Source organism: Phacochoerus africanus, chromosome 11, assembly GCF_016906955.1.
Source record: "Phacochoerus africanus isolate WHEZ1 chromosome 11, ROS_Pafr_v1, whole genome shotgun sequence".
Taxonomy (NCBI): domain Eukaryota; kingdom Metazoa; phylum Chordata; class Mammalia; order Artiodactyla; family Suidae; genus Phacochoerus; species Phacochoerus africanus.
The window spans coordinates 1,614,993-1,632,009 of record NC_062554.1 but is presented as its reverse complement, the minus strand read 5'-3'; the positions used below and the strand labels follow the sequence as shown (position 1 = coordinate 1,632,009).

General features: G+C 41.6%; 1 pseudogene; it reads left to right on the top strand.

The window, feature by feature from the left end:
• Positions 1–13,306: 13,306 nt before the first annotated feature.
• On the top strand, positions 13,307–14,240 carry LOC125111326 (olfactory receptor 491-like; annotated as a pseudogene).
• The last annotated feature ends 2,777 nt before the right edge of the window (positions 14,241–17,017 follow it).

Below are 17,017 nucleotides of genomic sequence, written 5' to 3'. Positions count from 1 at the left end.
AGCTCTAATCTGGCTGTGGTGTAGGTAAGCAGCTATAGCTCCATTTGACCCCTAGCATGGGAACCTTCATGTGCCGCTGGTGGGGCCCTAAAATGACAAAAAGAAAAGAAAGAAAGAAAATAAATTATTTCCTCCACGTGTATGGAGCAGCTGTACCAATGCCATAATTATGTCTCGGGGACTACTGCTTTCTTACATCAGTGTACCCAGGCTGAAATACTACTCCTGCCTATTACTGCAGATACCCAATTACTAAGTCGCTGCCATCACATGATAACATCCTCCTTCTCAGAGCAACAAATCCAGAACTGACCCTCACAACCCCTAATTCCTCCACAGTGTCCTTCTGTGAGAACTCAAACCTTTTGAAAGGCATGTGCCTTCTCCTCATTGTTGAGAGATGTGTGATGGTTTTCGGAGAGCCCTCCCTTGCTACACTGACCCAATAAACTTGACTGTGTTGCACTATAGGTTTGCTTCTGGCGGCCTTTAGCTGATTGAGCTTTGACACCAAAGTATTACATCTTGTATACAGTAGTGGTGGAACAGACTTGCAATTACTGAGATTTATGTGAATGTGATAGAGGGTTTCATGAATAGATTGTGGATGAATGAAAGTTACTGGAGTCGGAAGCAGAGGAAATTTGAGATTGTCCATTGAGATATTCAGATGGTTAGACGTTGTCTTTGCTGATGACAGAGACAGAGACGGAGAGAAAATATGTGATGCAGGTGCTAAAGTCCCCAGGGAATGAAAAATAGGAGGGAGATCATGGGGCAGAGAGGAGGAAATGTAGCTGGAATGTCATGGTTTCAAAGAAGAAAGTATTTGGGATTGAGGATGAAATAGAATCATGTATAGATTCTTTTTTCTTACATTATCATGCTCCATCATAAGTGACTAGACATAGTTCCCAGTGCTACATAGCAGGATTTCATTGCTTATCCATTCCAAAAGCAAAAGTTTGCCTCTACTAACCCAAAGTCCCCGAACCATCCCACTCCATCCCCCTCTCCCCTGGCAACCACAAGTCTATTCTCCAAGTCCATGATTTTCCTTTCTCTGGAAAGGTTCATTGCTGCCATATATTAGATTCCAGATGTAAGTAATTTTATGGTATTCATCTTTCTCTTTCTGACTTACTTCACTTAGTATGAGACTCTCTAGTTCCATCCACATTGCTGCAAGTGGCATTATTTTGTTCTTTTTTATGGCTGAGTAGTATTCCATTGTGTATATATACCACTTCTTCCTAATCCAATCATCTGTCAGCAGACATTTCGGTTGTTTCCATATCTTGGCTATTGTGACTAGTGTTGCAATGAACATGCGGGGTGCCTGTGTCTTTTTTAAGGAAAGTTGTGTCTGGCTATATGCCCAAGAGTGGGGTTGCTGGATTACATGGTAACCCTATGTATAGCTTTCTAAGGTACCTCTATACTGTTCTCCATAGTAGTTGTACCAACTTACATTCCCACCAAGAGTGCAGGAGGGTTCCCTATTCACCAAACCCTTTCCAGCTTTTATTATTTGTGGACCTATTAATGATGGCCATTCTGACTGGCGTGAGGCGGTATCTCATGATAGTTTTGATTGACATTTATCTAATAATCAGGGATGTTGAGCATTGTTTCAAGTGCTTCTTGGCCATCTGTATATCTTCCCTGGAGAAATGTCTATTCAGGTCTTTTGCCCATTTTTCCATTGGGTTGTTGGTTTTTTTGCTGTTGAGTTGTAGAAGTTGTTTGTGTATTTTAGAGATTAAGCCCTTGTGAGTTGCCACATCTGACACTATTTTCTCCCATTCTGTCAGTTGTCTTTTTGTTTTGTTTTTGGTTTCCTTCGCCATGCAAAAGATTATCAGTTTCATTAGTTCCCATTGATTTATTTTTGCTTTTCTTTCTGTTGCTTTGGGAGACTGACCTGAGAAAACATTTGTAAGGTTGATGTCAGAGAATGTTATGCCTATGTTCTCTTCCAGGAGTTTTATGGTGTCTTGTCTTATGATTAAATCTTTAAGACATTGTGAGGTTATTTTTGCACATGGTGTGAGGGTGTCTTCTAGTTTCACTGACTTGCGTGCAGTTGTCCAGGTTTCCCAGCAGTAGTTGCTGAAAAAAAGCTGTTTTTCCCATTTTATATTCTGGCCTCCTTTGTCAAAGATTAATTGACCAAAGTTGTCTGGGTTTATTTCTGGGTTCTCTCTTCTCTTCCATTGGTCTGTATGTCTGTTTTGGTACCAGTATCACACTGTCTTGATGACTGTGGATTTGTACTAGTGCCTGAAGCCTGGGAGAGTTCTGCCTCCTGCTTGGTTTTTGTTCCTCAGAATTGCTTTGGCAATTCTGGGTCTTTTGTGGTTCCATATAAATTTTTGGATTGTTTGTTCTAGTTCTATGAAAAATGTCATGGGTACTTTGATAGAATCTGTAGATTTCTCTAGGTAGTATGCCATTTTTACAATATTAATTCTTTCAACCCAGCAGCATGGAATATCTTCCCATTTCTTTACATCTTCTTTAAATTCCTTTATTAATGTTTTATAGTTCTCAGCATATAAGTCTTTCACCTTCTTGGTCAGGTGTATACCCAAGTATTTGATTTTTTGGGGTGCAATTTTAAAAGGTATTGTATTTTTGTATTCTTTTTAAAATCAGTCAACTTTCCATTGCAAGACTTTTTTGTCCTAGTCTTTGGAAAAAGTGTCCATCTGGATCTTTGAAAATACACTTTTGTTAGAAAGTTGAAGCCACTTTAATGAGCCAAAAGTCTACAGGTCATTTCTATAGAACAAACTCAGGAATCCTCTTCTCACAGGGGAAGCAACAAAAGCCCAGGGGACTTGCCCTGTTCTATGAGAGCCCTCCTTCCCTCCCACCACACACACAGACACCCACCCTCGCCCTGGCTGAAGGTCTGTAATGGGCTCCTGGAGGAAGGGCGACAGTCGGCATTTCACCCTCTCAGCGGTTCAGTGCACAGCTACTTGTAAACATAGTGGGAAATATCTGCTCTATTAAGAGCTCTTAAGAATCCACATCAGCAGCTCTGGCTCTGAAAGGTGAGTGCAGTAGTCATGGGTCTTGTTTAAATAATTTAAAATCTGATGGCTTCATTGAGAAATTAAAAAGAAAACAAACTCTCTCAACAACTTTCATTCTTGACCCCTGTGGAACTGTGGCCTCAGCAAGGTTTGTACCACAGAAAGGTCCTTCTGGGCCCCAAAACCAGGCTGCTCAGGAGACCCCAGGGAAGGTGGACAGTCTGCAGCAACCACAATCACAGTGAAGCTTGTGTAGCCACAGCCATGAACAGGAAATCAGAAAGCAATGCCCTGGCGTTCAGTTTGGATGAGGCACAGAGCCCCGTGTCCCCTGTTGTCATCAAAAAGACCCACCCCCTGAAGGAAAGGCTGGGGGAGAGTTAGAACCCCTGTGCCAGGTGGGGAGGCAGGAATGGGATGTTGTGATGCAGTGAGCTAGAAAGAACTAGGGTAACCAGTGGAGAGGAAGGGAGGGACCAGAAGCAGGTGTCATATTGTGCCCTTGAGTGTGAACACCAGACCCCAGAACTGAGACGGCATCAGACACGGTACTCCCTGGCGTCTTTTGGATACTTGAAAAAGCTCCTGACATGTATTGAAAGAAAATTTCTATTATTCTCCTAAAACATTTTAAATAATTGAAAATCTATCAATTTGAAAACTTCATTTTCAACAAAAATAGTTACTTAGCTCTGATGTGTGTGACCAAACATCTCTGAGTACTTTACAAATATGATTTTGTTCAGCCTCACAACAAAGATGCATTATAGGGGAGCTCCCGTCGTGGCACAGTGGTTAACGAACCCGACTAGGAACCATGAGGTTGCGGGTTCGGTCCCTGCCCTTGCTCAGTGGGCTAATGATCCAGCTTTGCCGTGAGCTGTGGTGTAGGTTGCAGACACAGCTCGGATCCCGTGTTGCTGTGGTTCTGGCATAGGCCGGTGGCTACAGCTCAGATTGGCCCCCTAGCCTGGGAACCTCCATATGCCATGGGAGTGGCCTAAGAAATAGCAAAAAGACAAAAAAAAAGATGCATTATAGGGGCAATTATTCCCATTTTACAAATGGGAACAACAGGAAGTGAGAGAGATTGAAGAGTCATGTTCCAGTTAAAACACTGGCCATTGGGAGGTCCAGGATCTGTGTCTTCTGTCTCCAGCCTCCATGATGCTGTCAGCAGAGACTAAAGCCCACAGTGTAGTCAGGATTGGCCCCACTGAACTCTGCTTGGGTCAGAGGGCAAAGAGCACACGTGCTGCTCAGTGCGTGACCCCATTCCTCAGACCAGAGTTTGTTCAGACGCTGACATGGAGAATGGTGAGGGATCTGAAAAGTAAGCCACAGGCTGGGACTTCCATCATGGTGCAGCAGTAACAAATCCAAATAGGAACCATGAGGCTGTGGGTTCAATCCCTGCCTTGGTTCAGTGGGCAAGGATCTGGCATTTCCTTGAGCTGTAGTGTAGGTCATAGATGCGGCTAGGGTCCTGCATTGCTGTGGCTGTGGTATAAGCTGGCAGCTATAGCTCCGATTTGACCCTTAGCTTGGGAACCTCCATGTGCTGAGGGTGTGGCCCTAAAAAGCAATAAAAAAAATGTATGCCGCAGGTGGAATGGCCAAAGGATCTATGGGGGCTTACTTTTGGAAAAGAAAAGGCAGTAGGAGCATGCTGGCTGTATTCAAATATTTCAGTGTTTTAATATAGAAAGGAGATGCCTTGTGCCATTAAAGTCATGGGGGATGTAAGTATCTAGACATAGTTCTCAAGGCTACACAGCAGGATCTCACTATAAATCCATTCCAAGTGCAATGGATACTTACATCGCAACACAACAACGGGAGGAAAAATTATGTATACAGGTATGTGTAATTTGGTCCCCATGCTGTACAATGGAAATAAATAAATAAATAAATAAATAAAAAGTCATGGTGGAATCAAGTGGTAAGACTACAAACAGATTTTTCATGATAGAGCTCACGCTTTTGGCAGTAAACTAGCCTGTCACTAGAGTAATTATGTACAGTTCATGAAGATTCATCAAAGAGTTAGAGCACTTTTTTTTTAGTTTTTATTTTCTGCTTTATTAGGGCTGCAGCCTACACCACAGACACAGCAACACCAGATCTGGGCCACATGCTGCCGCTTGTGGCAATGCCAGATCCTTTAACCCACTGGGGGGCAAGGCTAGGGATCACACCCCCACTCACAAATACCAGCTGGGTTTTTAACCTGCTGAGCCACAGCAGGAACTCTGAACACATTCTTTAATGTGCTACAGGTTCCCAGCTATTGGTTCATTACACCCCACAATTCATTCTAAGAACCAAGGGCTACTGTTGGAAACACTGAATGTTTTCATGTCCTAAAGTAATGTTCTTTACTTATCCCTGGCCTCTCTCAGTGGGTTAAGGATCTGGCATTGAAGATATTTTGTACAGATATTTATCATTTATAGAAAATTGTTCCAACCTTAATAACTGAAACCATATCATTAGCAGAACATTGCATTTCTATGAAAATTAGAACCAATAACACTGAATAGAAAAATCTCACTGTCAGGTTAGCATAACTCTTAAAAGCACAAAAGGGGCAAGGAAGCATATGTAGAGAGATACATAATTTTTTTTGTCTTTCGAGGGCTGCACCTGCAGCATATGGTAGGTCCCAGGTTAGGGGTCGAATCAGATCTGCAACTGCCAGCAGCACTGTTGGCTGCAACCACAGACACAGCCACATGGGATCCAAGCTGTTTGTGCAAACTACACCACAGCTCACAGCAACACTGGATCCTTAACCCTCTGAGAGAGGCCAGGGATAGAACCCATGTCCTCACGGATACTATTTGGTTTTATTAGCCGCTGAGCTATGATGGAACTCTGAGACATACATTTAGAAAAGTCATTAGTGATAAGTTATGAAGCTCCATGAATACCACACTAAGGACCTAGACATATATTCCATACAGCCTTTTAGTTATGAAGTTTATTAAGAAATTGGGAAATATTTTTTATATATTTTTAGTGAAACTGTGAATAACTAAAAGTAATATATAAGGTGATTACAAATGTAAATACTATTTATATATCCACAACATTAAAATAAATCAAAATGATGGTTATGGTTAAAAATTTATGCTGAGACTTTCCTTAGGTGTTAATTCTATGTAAAACGTTTTGTTTCAATGTGTGCAAAAACGATTTATAAATCTGTGGAGTTTACCTGCAGGGATTGATATTTAGCTGAGGTTAATGTAAAGAAAAGATGTGCATAAGTGAAAATTTTCAAATATATCTCAATTTTTTATGTTATATTTGAAAGGTTTTAAAATGATTTCCATAATTTTATTTTCTCATTGTGATAAATACTTCTTTTGTAACTTTTACTGACTTTTTAGTATGCCCTGAAATGATTGCTTTGGACTGCAGTAATTATCCTGGGTCTTCCCTTACCATTTATCACTAATTCTGATATGTCAGGACTTCCTCAAATCAGAGGAGTTGCCTCTGTCACTACAAAATTGCAAAAAAAAAAAAAAAGAGAGAGAGAGAGAAGGTACAAAACTCTTTAGTGACTCTTCAGTCAAGAACTCGACAAAACAGTAAACGTGGAACACAGTGGTTGCGTATTTTTACCATTGCAAGTCATGAGGAGTCACTCACAGTGGAGCACAGAATATAATTCTTAAGAAAAAATACCTAGCAATAGGATTATTTTTAAAATACATCATGGAGTTCCCACGGTGGTGCAGTGGGTTAAGAATCTGATTGCAGTGGCTTGGCTGGCTGTGGAGGTCCAGGTTCAATCCCCAGTCCAGTGCAGTCTGTTAAAGAATGTGGTGGTTCTGCAGCTGTAGCATAGACTCAGATTCAGTCCCTGGTCTGGGAACTTTCATTGGCCATGGGTGCAACCATTAAAAAAAAAGTTATTATTGTAATTTTGTTCTCCACATGCTTTATCCATTTTGTGGGATTACTAGTTCTGATACTAAAAGTTGTGAACAGTTACATGTTCAAAATTAGTGGGTGATTAACCACCCAGCCACTCAGTGCATTATCTTGCAGATCTGGGAAACTATGTATGTGAGGAATCATGTGATAAATTTCTCATTGAAATGTAAAGGAAAAAGCTGTATTAAAATTTTATCTATCATGTTATAAAAACAATTAAAATAGAAGGGGAAATTTCACTAATAAATTACCAATTTTATAATAGTTGACTCATGTCTGTAGCCATATTTCAAAGGAATTTTGAATTTTCTAACATCTTTTGCCTATATTATTATATGATTTACTTACAAACAACCTAAGCCATTAATTTACTTATTCTACTATTATATAATTTCCATACACTAATAATAAGTTCAATGTCTTTCTCCCCTATAAGACCTGATTTCTCTGGACAGGGAACCTATTCTTTTTTTAATTTATTTAATGAGTTTTATTTTTTCCAACGTATCTTCACTTAGTATGAGAGTCTCTATTTACATCCATGTTGCTGCAAATGGCATTATTTTGTTCTTTTTTATGGCTGAGCAGTATTCCATTGTGTATATATACCAGATCTTTTTCTAATGTTTTTATTTTTTCCATTATAGCTGGTTTACAATGCTCTGTCAGTTTTGTGCTGGAAAGTGACCCAGTCACACCTATACATATATACATTCTTTTTCTCACATTATCCTCCATCATGTTCCAATGTAAGTGACCAGACATGTTTCCCAGTGTTATACAGCTGGCTTTCATTGCTTGTCCATTCCAAAGGCAATAGTTTGCATCTACTAATCCCAGATTCCCAGTCTATCCCACTCCATTCCCTCCCCATTGGCAACCATAAGTCTGTTCTCCAAGTCCATGAATTTCTTTTCTGTGGAAAGGTTTGTGCCATGTACTAGATTCCAGATATGTGATATCACATAGTATCTGTCTATTTCTGACCTACTTCACTTAGTATGAGAGTCTCTAGTTCCATCCATGTTGCTGCAAGTGGCATTATTTTGTTCTTTTTCATGGCCGAGTAGTATTCCATTGTGTATATGTACCACATATGCTTAATGCATTCATCTGTCGCTAGACATTTAGGTTGTTTCCATGTCTTGGCTATTGTGAATACTGCTGCAATGAACATACAGTGCATGTATCTTTCTCAATGAAAGTTCTATCCATATATATTCTCAGGAATGGCATTGCTGGATCATGTGGTAGTCCTATATTTAGTTTTCTGAGGTACCTCCACACAGTTTTCCATAGTGGTTGTACAAATTTATATTCCCACCAGCAGTGGGAATCTCCACACCCCCTCCAGCATTTGTTATTTGTGGACTTATTAATGATGGCCATTCAGACTGGTGTGAGGTGGTATCTCATGGTAATTTTGATTGGCATTTCTCTAATAATCAGGGGTGCTGAACATTTTTTCATGTGCTTGTTGGCCATCTATACATCTTTTTTGGAGAAATGTCTATTCTGGTGTTTTGCCCATTTTTCCATTGGATTGTTGGCTTTTTTGCTGTTGAGTTGTAGAAGTTGTTTGTATATTTTAGAGATTAAGCCCTAAAATATACAAACCTTAAGTCATTTGCATCATTTGAAACTATCTTCTCCCATTCCATAAGTTGTCTTCTTTTTTGTGGTTTCCTTTGCTGTGCAAAAGCTTGTCAGTTTGATGAGGTCCCATCGGTTTATTTTTGCTTTTCTTTCTGTTGCCTTGGGAGACTGACCTGAGAAAACATTTGTACGGTTGATGTCATAGACTGTTTGCCTATGTTCTCTTCGAGGAGTTTGAAGATGTTCTTGTCTAATATTTAAGTCTTTAAGCCATTTGAGTTTATTTTTGCACATGGTGTGAGGGTGTGTTCCAGTTTCATTGATTTACATGGGGCCATCCAGTTTTCCCAGCACCACTTGCTGAAAAGACTGTCTTTTTCTCATTTTATATTCTTGCCTCCTTTGTCAAAGATTAATTGGCCATAGGTGTCTGGGTTTATTTCTGGGTTCTCTCTTCTCTTCCATTGGTCTATATGTCTGTTTTGGCACCAATACCACACTGTCTTGATTACCATGGCTATGTAGGATTGCCCAAAGTCTGGGAGAGTTATGCCTCCTGCTTGGTTTTTGTTCTTCAGGATTGCTTTGGCCATTCTGGGTCTTTTATTGTTCTATATAAATTTTTGTTTATTCTAGTTCTGTGAAGAATGTCATAGGTAATTTGATAGGGATTGCAATGAATCTGTAGATTGCTTAATTCTTTCACACAGGAGTATGGAATATCTTTCCATTTCTTTGAATCCTCTTTAATTTCCTTGATCCATGTTTTATAGTTCTAGGCATATAAGTATTTCACCTCCTTGGTCAGGTGTATTCCCATGTATTTAATTTTTGGGGGTGTGATTTTTAAAAGTTTTTATTTTTTCTCTTTTTAGGGACACACCTGCAGCATATAGAGGTTCCCAGGTCAGGGGTCAAACTGGAGCTGTAACTACCAGCCTACACCACAGCCACAGCAACACTGGATCCTTAGCCCACTGATCAAGGACAGGGATTGAATGTGTGCCTAATGGATATTAGTCAGATATATTTCCACTGAGCCACATCAGGAACCCTTGGGGTGTGATTTTAAAACATATTTTATTTTTATGTTCCTTTTCTAATATTTCCTTGTTAGTATGTAGAAATGCAACTGATTTCTGAACCTTAATCTTGTATCCTGCTACGTTGCTGAATTCATTGATCCATTTGAGTAGTTTTTGTGTGGAATCCTTGGGGTTTTCTTTATATATTATCATGTCATCTGCATAAGTGACAATTTTACCTCTTCTCTTCCTATTTGGATACATTTTATTTCTTTTGTTTGTCTGATTGCTGTGGCTAGAACTTCCAGTACTATGTTAAATAAAAGTGGTGAGAGTGATAATCCCTGTCTTGTTCTAGATAATAGCAGGAAGGCTTTCAGCTTTTCTCCATTTAGTATTACATTTATTGTGGGTTTGTCATAAATGGCTTTTATTATATTAAGGTGTATTCCTTCTATACCCACTTTGGTAAGAGTTCTTATCACGAGTAGATGTTGGATTTTGTCAAATGCCTTTTCCACATCTATGGAGATGATCATGTGGCTTTTGACTTCTCTCTTGTTAATGTGGTGTATGACGTTGATTCATCTGCATATGCTGAACCATCCTTCTAAACCTGGGATTCATCCCATTTGGTTGTGGTGTATGATCTTTCAGGTGGGAATGTTTCCTGAGCTTCTTCATGTCACTTATATTGTTCTTTTTGTGTGAGTTTAGGGAAATCAACCCTAGTCTTGGAGGCCTATTTCTATGTAAGAGCTCCCCTTTTATTTTGTGGGGCATTACTCTCTATTTTTGGCATGGGAATTTGAATATTTGCTCTCTATATCTTCATTGTGAGCAGGTTGTTATCCCACTGAATGTGTTCCAGGGAGAAGGAGGCAATGGGTAGGGCTAGTGGTGAGTACCTGGTTGCTGAGCTCTTGACATTAGCAGGCACCTGCAGGAAGGTGGCACAGGCTACTCCTAGTTGCAGGGCCTGGGAAGTGGTAATTAGCCTCAGGTATATTTAGGCGGTGCCTGGAGTATTTGGCAGTGGCAGGGGCAGGGTGTATGTGTTCCCAGGGAAGTGAGAGCAGCAAAAGCTTGTGTTTGGACACAATTCCCTCCTCTATGGCGCCTTCTGAAGTCACTGGGGCTGCGAGTGATGCCTGTTCATAGACCCCTAGTGGTGGTGGGCCACATCCTCCTCTGTCTGGACTAAGAGATAACTGCCATGGTTTTCCCCTGCCACCCATAGACCATGCAAGAAGCACCCCAGCCTGCTTAGCCCATACAAAAGGTGCTGCACAGGGTGGTCCTAGATGCAGGGTTCTGGAATGGACAGTGATCAGGCACGTGTAGGCACTGCCTGGAACGTTTTTTAGTGGCAGCAGGGCAGATGTGTTCCCAGGGGCATGAGAGCAACAATGGGTGGCACTCAGTTGCAGTGCCCTCTTTTTTGCCAACCTCTGATGTGACTGGGCCTGCAGATGGAGCCTGTTCACAAAGCCATAGTGTGCCAGGCCACACCCCACCCTGGTTTCTCAGATGACTGCTGTGGTTTGTCCCCATTGCCTGCAGATCATGCAAGAGGTGCCACATTGAGCTTGCCCTTGGCCCACACAAGAGGTGCTCAGCCATCTGGATCCCACACAAGATGCACCTGGTCTCCTGTAGCCCAAGCAAGTGTCCTCTCGCCACTGTAGCCTGTGACAGAGGCTACCCACCCTCTGAGAGTCCCTGTGTACACAGGAAAAGAGATTCCTGTGGCAGTCCACCCCTCCTCCTCTCACCCTCCACAACAATGGTGCCTTGCTTATTCTGCAGGCCCAGACCTCCTTCCAGGTTCCTTCGGCTGTGGCATTCTCCTCCCCAGCCCGTGGTACACTGCTCCCTAGACCCTCAGGCTGAATCCATACAGCCACCCCTAGTCCTCTCACTGGAGCTGACCCCAGAGGAGCCTGAGTCTCAGCACCCAGCGCCCCCCACACCCAAGCATCTCAGGCTGTGCTATCTGGGGCAGTGGTGTAGATAATCTGCATGGCGCTCACTTCTCTTTGCCTCCTCAGTCCAGCTGCTGCACTTTTCTTGGTGACTTTGAGGACCCTCCATCTCAACTGGTCTCCCTGCCAGTTAGGGGCCCCCAGCATCTGGGTTCCTCTCCTGTTTCACAGCTCCCTCTCAGAGTGATACTCCTGTCCCGATGCCTTTTCTCTCTTTTTTTGGTCTTTTTTTTTTTACCCATTTATGTTGAGGGCTTCTTGCCCTTTGTGGAGGTTTTAGTAAGTCTGCAAGCGTCTGGTAGATGTTCTGTGTGAATCGGTCTGCATGTAGTTGTGTTCTTCTGATGAGTTTGTGGGAGAACAGGAGCATGACGTCTTACTCCTCTGCCATCTTGATCCTTCTCCCAGAACCTAAATTATATTCATCTCTGCTTCTCAAAGCATCCTTATTATACAAATCAGGCATAGATTCATCTCACAAGTTTTTTTCAGCATATTTTATAAACCAAGCACAAGATATTTCTTATACAGGGACAAACCATGTAGTTACTGAGGAGAATATTTATTAACTGGGGATAGTGTAATGTAAACAACCAGAAAAAAAAAAACACAAGCCAGCATAAAGAATGGGAATCTAGACATCTTCAAAGCATGATGTCCACCAAAGGAAACTTTTCTGCTTAACTCTTGGAAGTCAAAGAAGACTTTGGAGAGAAATGGACTTACTGCGTAGAAATGGCACAGAGTAATGAGAGGATGGGGGCCATTCAAGTAGGAGAAAGAGGAAAGTAGCAAAAGCCAAAGAGTAGAGTGCATAGGGGGACTCTAAATAGTTCAGAAAGGTTGGATCAGTGCAGGCATAGGAGGGAACTATCCCAAGGAACAAGCAAAGAGTCACGTGTGAGGGGCGGGGACATCAGAAAGTGTAAGCTGTGCCATGCTCAAGAGGTTAGGGTGCATCCTGGAGGCTGGAGAACGCACTGAAAGCTGTAAAACAAGCTCCTTGGTATCACTTGCTCTTTGCTTTGGCAATGGGCCACTTTGGAAGATGTACTGAATATTTAAAGGGCATAAGAATCATGCAGAGAGGCAGAGATAAATCAAAGAGGAATAATGACCAGGGCTTCAACTAAAGTAAGGATATCTGAAATGGAAATGTGAAGATAAAATAAAATTGGGAGGTAAACTGAAGATAGTATCAATGGGATTTTATTAGAGGTGGTACAATGAGAGGAAGAAAGCTAGGGATCACTTCCAAGCTTCAGACACGAGAGACTGGGTGGATTGTGGTGTCATTCCACAGACACAGCACATAGGCAGAGTGGTCTAAGGAAAGGATGCTTTGGTATTTTGAGGTATTTCTGGGATTTGCACCTGGAGACTTCCAAGAGAAAAAAATGAAGCAATAGATCTGGAACTGGGGAGAGAGATTTGCCGAGAAGTCAAGGTTGGAAATGTGTTTAAAAATAAATATTATACAATAAATTGAGATCGAGAAGAGTGAGGTTGAATCATTCTTTTAAGCAGAGAGGAAAGTATCAAAAGTAAAAAATCATATAGAGCACCTTATTTTCAGGCTGGAAATAGGAAGAAATGCCTGTGAATAAGTATAAGGATTACCAAAGAAAACTGAAAATATACAGAAAGAAGACATTTTTTAAAAAATGAATATTCCCATAACTCTCAACAGGAATAATACCCTGGAGAGATGGAGGCTGGAAAGCACAGCAGTGTGACAGAGTTCATCCTTTTGGGGCTCACGGAGGACCCTGTGCTTGGTGTCATCTGCTTTGTGATATTTCTAGGCATCTCTGTTGTCACCTTAGTAGGCAATGTCAGCATAATTGCTTTGATAAGAAGCTGTGCGCAGCTTCACACCCCCATGTACCTCTTTCTCAGCCATTTGGCTTTTGTGGACAGTGGTTGTTCCACATCTGTCACACCTCTGATGCTTACAGGATTCTGTAGACATGGACTGGCCATCACCACCACTGGCTGTGAGGCCCAGCTCTGTTTTGTGGTCTTCTTTGGGACAGCTGAGTGCTTCCTATTGGCCACCATGGCCTATGACCGCTATGTGGCCATCAGCTTGCCCCTGCTCTACTCCACCCACATGTCCCCAAGAGTCTGTGTCCTCTTACTGGGGGCTTCCTATCTGGGATGGGTGTGTGAATGCTTGGACATTTACTAGTTGCTTGTTGAGTCTGTCCTTCTGTGGACCAAAGCAGATAGACCACTTTTTCTGTGATTTCTCCCCTTTGGTGAAACTTTCCTGCTCAGAAGTCTCTGTTCTTGAAATTCTCCCTTCCATCTCCTCTGGGTCCATCCTTGGGGTCACAGGGATTGTCATAGCTCTCTCTTACATCCACATCCTCTTCACCATCCTGAAGATGCCCTCCACTGAGGAAAGACACAAGGCCTTCTCCACCTGCACATCCCACCTCACCGCGGTCACTCTGTTCTATGGGACCATCACCTTCATTTACGTGATGCCCACGTCCAGCTACTCCACTGGCCAGAACAAGGTGGTGTCTGTGTTCTACAGTGTGGTGATCCCCATGCTGAACCCCCTCATCTACAGCCTGAGGAACAGAGATGTAAAGGAGGCCCTGAGGAAGACCACTCTCAGACTATCTCAGTAGGACTCGTTCTTAGCCTTTCAAGTGACCTGTAAACTGCTCTTCTTTTTTGCTTCATTTTACCAGTATCACACTACTGTGGGCTACCAAATGCTGTGGGCTGAGTCCTTAAAGTGAAATCACACTTCTAACCCTCTCGCTCATACACCTGTAAACCGTTTGGGACACATGTTAAAAACAGAAATAATGATAGCAATAATTGTCACCATCGTGTATCAACACCTCTGGGTGCCTAGGACCTTTTCTTTCCTTTCTTTAGCAGACAATAGTTTGTAGCCAACCCTGCTCTAAGCACATTGGGATAGGAACTGGTTGCTTTCTCCCCAAAATCCGAAGTAGTACTATTATGTCTATTTGAAAAATGAATCACCTGGGGGCACAGAGACATGGAGATGTTCAAAACATGCAGCTAGGAAGCTGGGGGACAAATGTCTGAGTCCAGAAATTCTGGGTCCAAACCTTTGCGCACCTTCATTAAGTTTTCCCAGCAACCATGTTGCTTGTGTTAATAATTCACCTCCATTCACAGATGAGACTACTGAGAGAGTCTTAGAGATCCGCTAGCTTATCTGGAGGGCTGTGGACTCAAGTCCTCTGATTCCGTGTGCTTGGTCCGTAATAAAACACACAATCGGCCAACGATTTCAGCTCTGTTATTGATATAGAGGATGTGACTGGGGAGGCAGGGCTAAGCTGTCCCTGTGGCTCAGTCTTTGGAACAAGCTCTACCCCGGAAAAAGTGTAGGATATGAAGAGCCCAAAGTAAGGATGAGCATGGGAAAAGAGTACTAATTCTCATCCTTAGGAAATCAGGTCTGGATGCCGCAGTCATATGAATTGCCAGAAATTCCATCCATATTTAAAGCATGTAAAAATCAAATACATCTCTTAGGTGTAATTTCAACTTCCTTTTTTGCAGAGATTAAAGACGTATCTTTTTAATTCTAAGCATGGTAGTAATGTGTTAACCACAACAACGGTTCCATAAGCTAGATTTATAAAGAAATCAGTACCCAAAACTAGAGATATTGTCAAAGTTTGTGCTAAATGTATTTCTTGCATAGTAATATAGCTTTTTTTACATCATCACCATAGACTGGAACTGGGAGGAAAGATTTTTCTGGAGTACTGAACCTCTTAAAAGAAACAACTGTTTAGAGCAACTGAAAGCAAGACTTAAATCATAAAATTTCTTGTTTCAGCATAGTGTCATGAGAGAAGTTATGCATGAAAAACATTTAAAACTAGTGAAATAGAAAACATTACGTATTGCTAAGTAAAAGTGTAGAGTATGTATAATATTATTGCAAAATTTAACTAGAAAACAACAAAGAGAATTTAATATACATGAAATTATTAAATAATGGGTAATGGAACCCATTATTCTCCACACACAAAACTAATGACAAAAAGCTGGGTGGTGTATTTCTTCTACCAACCAATGGGAAAACTATGTATCTTAAGTACCCGAATGTCAACCTGATGCTCTAATTCAATTGTAACGCTAACAGCATGTCTGTCTTCACAGGTTCAAGGGCTCAGTTCCAAAAGACTGCTCTCCCTTGAGACACAGTTGCAAGTAATGGCTCCCCAGGGGACACACCTATGTTCAACTTGGCTATAAAGTCAGGGCATCCCATAGCCCTCTGGGTTTGATAATTTGCTGGAATGGCTCACAGAACTCATGGAAACATTCACTTATACTTACTAGTTTATCACAAAAGATATTATAAAGGAAAAATTAGCAGCCACATGCAGAGATACACAGCACCAAGGCTGGGAGGGTTTCCAGGGGAAGAGCTTCTACTACCATGAAGGTGGAGAGTACCACCTTCCTGGCATGTGGATCTGTTCACCTACCTATAACCCCTCCACTCCATAGTTTAGGATTTTTACAGAGGCTAAGGATCAATATTAAGTCAGTTTCCAGTCCCTCTATTCTCCCTGAAGAATAGGGAGGTGGAAATAAATTTACAAACTTTAATCATGATTGGGTTTTGGTGAACTGACCCCAAACTGAAGCTCTCCGGCATCCTGTCAAGAATTCTCAGAACAAAAGACAGCCAGGAAATTCTAAGGTATTTAGGAGTCCTGTGTCAGGAACTATGGTCAAAGACCAAATAATAGAATAAGAGATGAGGCGCCTCGGCACTCCTATCATTCAGGAAATTACAGGGGTTTTAGGAGCCCTCTGGAAGGAACTGGGAACAGAAAGCAAAGGTTTATTTCTATTGTGTGAAAGTTGACCAACTAGTGTGTAGTTATGGACTCCTCACAGCAAAATGATCATAAAAGAATTAAGATACTGGAACATTACAAGAATCTCATTCAGTCATTAATAATTACCCAACAGATCACCATATTGCATGAAAGTGTCCTCCAAGATAAAGCTACTCAGGTTTGCAGGCTTCCATTTGACCTTGTCAGGCTCTAAAAGCAAGAATGGACTTGTGGTTGTCAAGGGGGAGGTGGAGGGGGTGGGAGCAACTGGGAGCTTGCAGTTAGTAGATGTAAACTACTTTTTGCTTTTGGAATGGATTAGCAATGAGATCCTGCTGTGTAGCCCTGGGAACTCTGTCTAGTCCATCATGATGGAGCATCATAATGTGAGAAAAAAAGAATGTATACATGTATGTGTAACTGGGTCATCATGCTGTGCAGTAGAAAATATAAAGAAATTTTAAAAATTAAAAAAAATAAAAGCAACTTTCATGCACATGATAGAATTAAGAGACAGTATTATCACTTCCTTTGAGCCTCTTTGCAGGTGTTAATCTAAC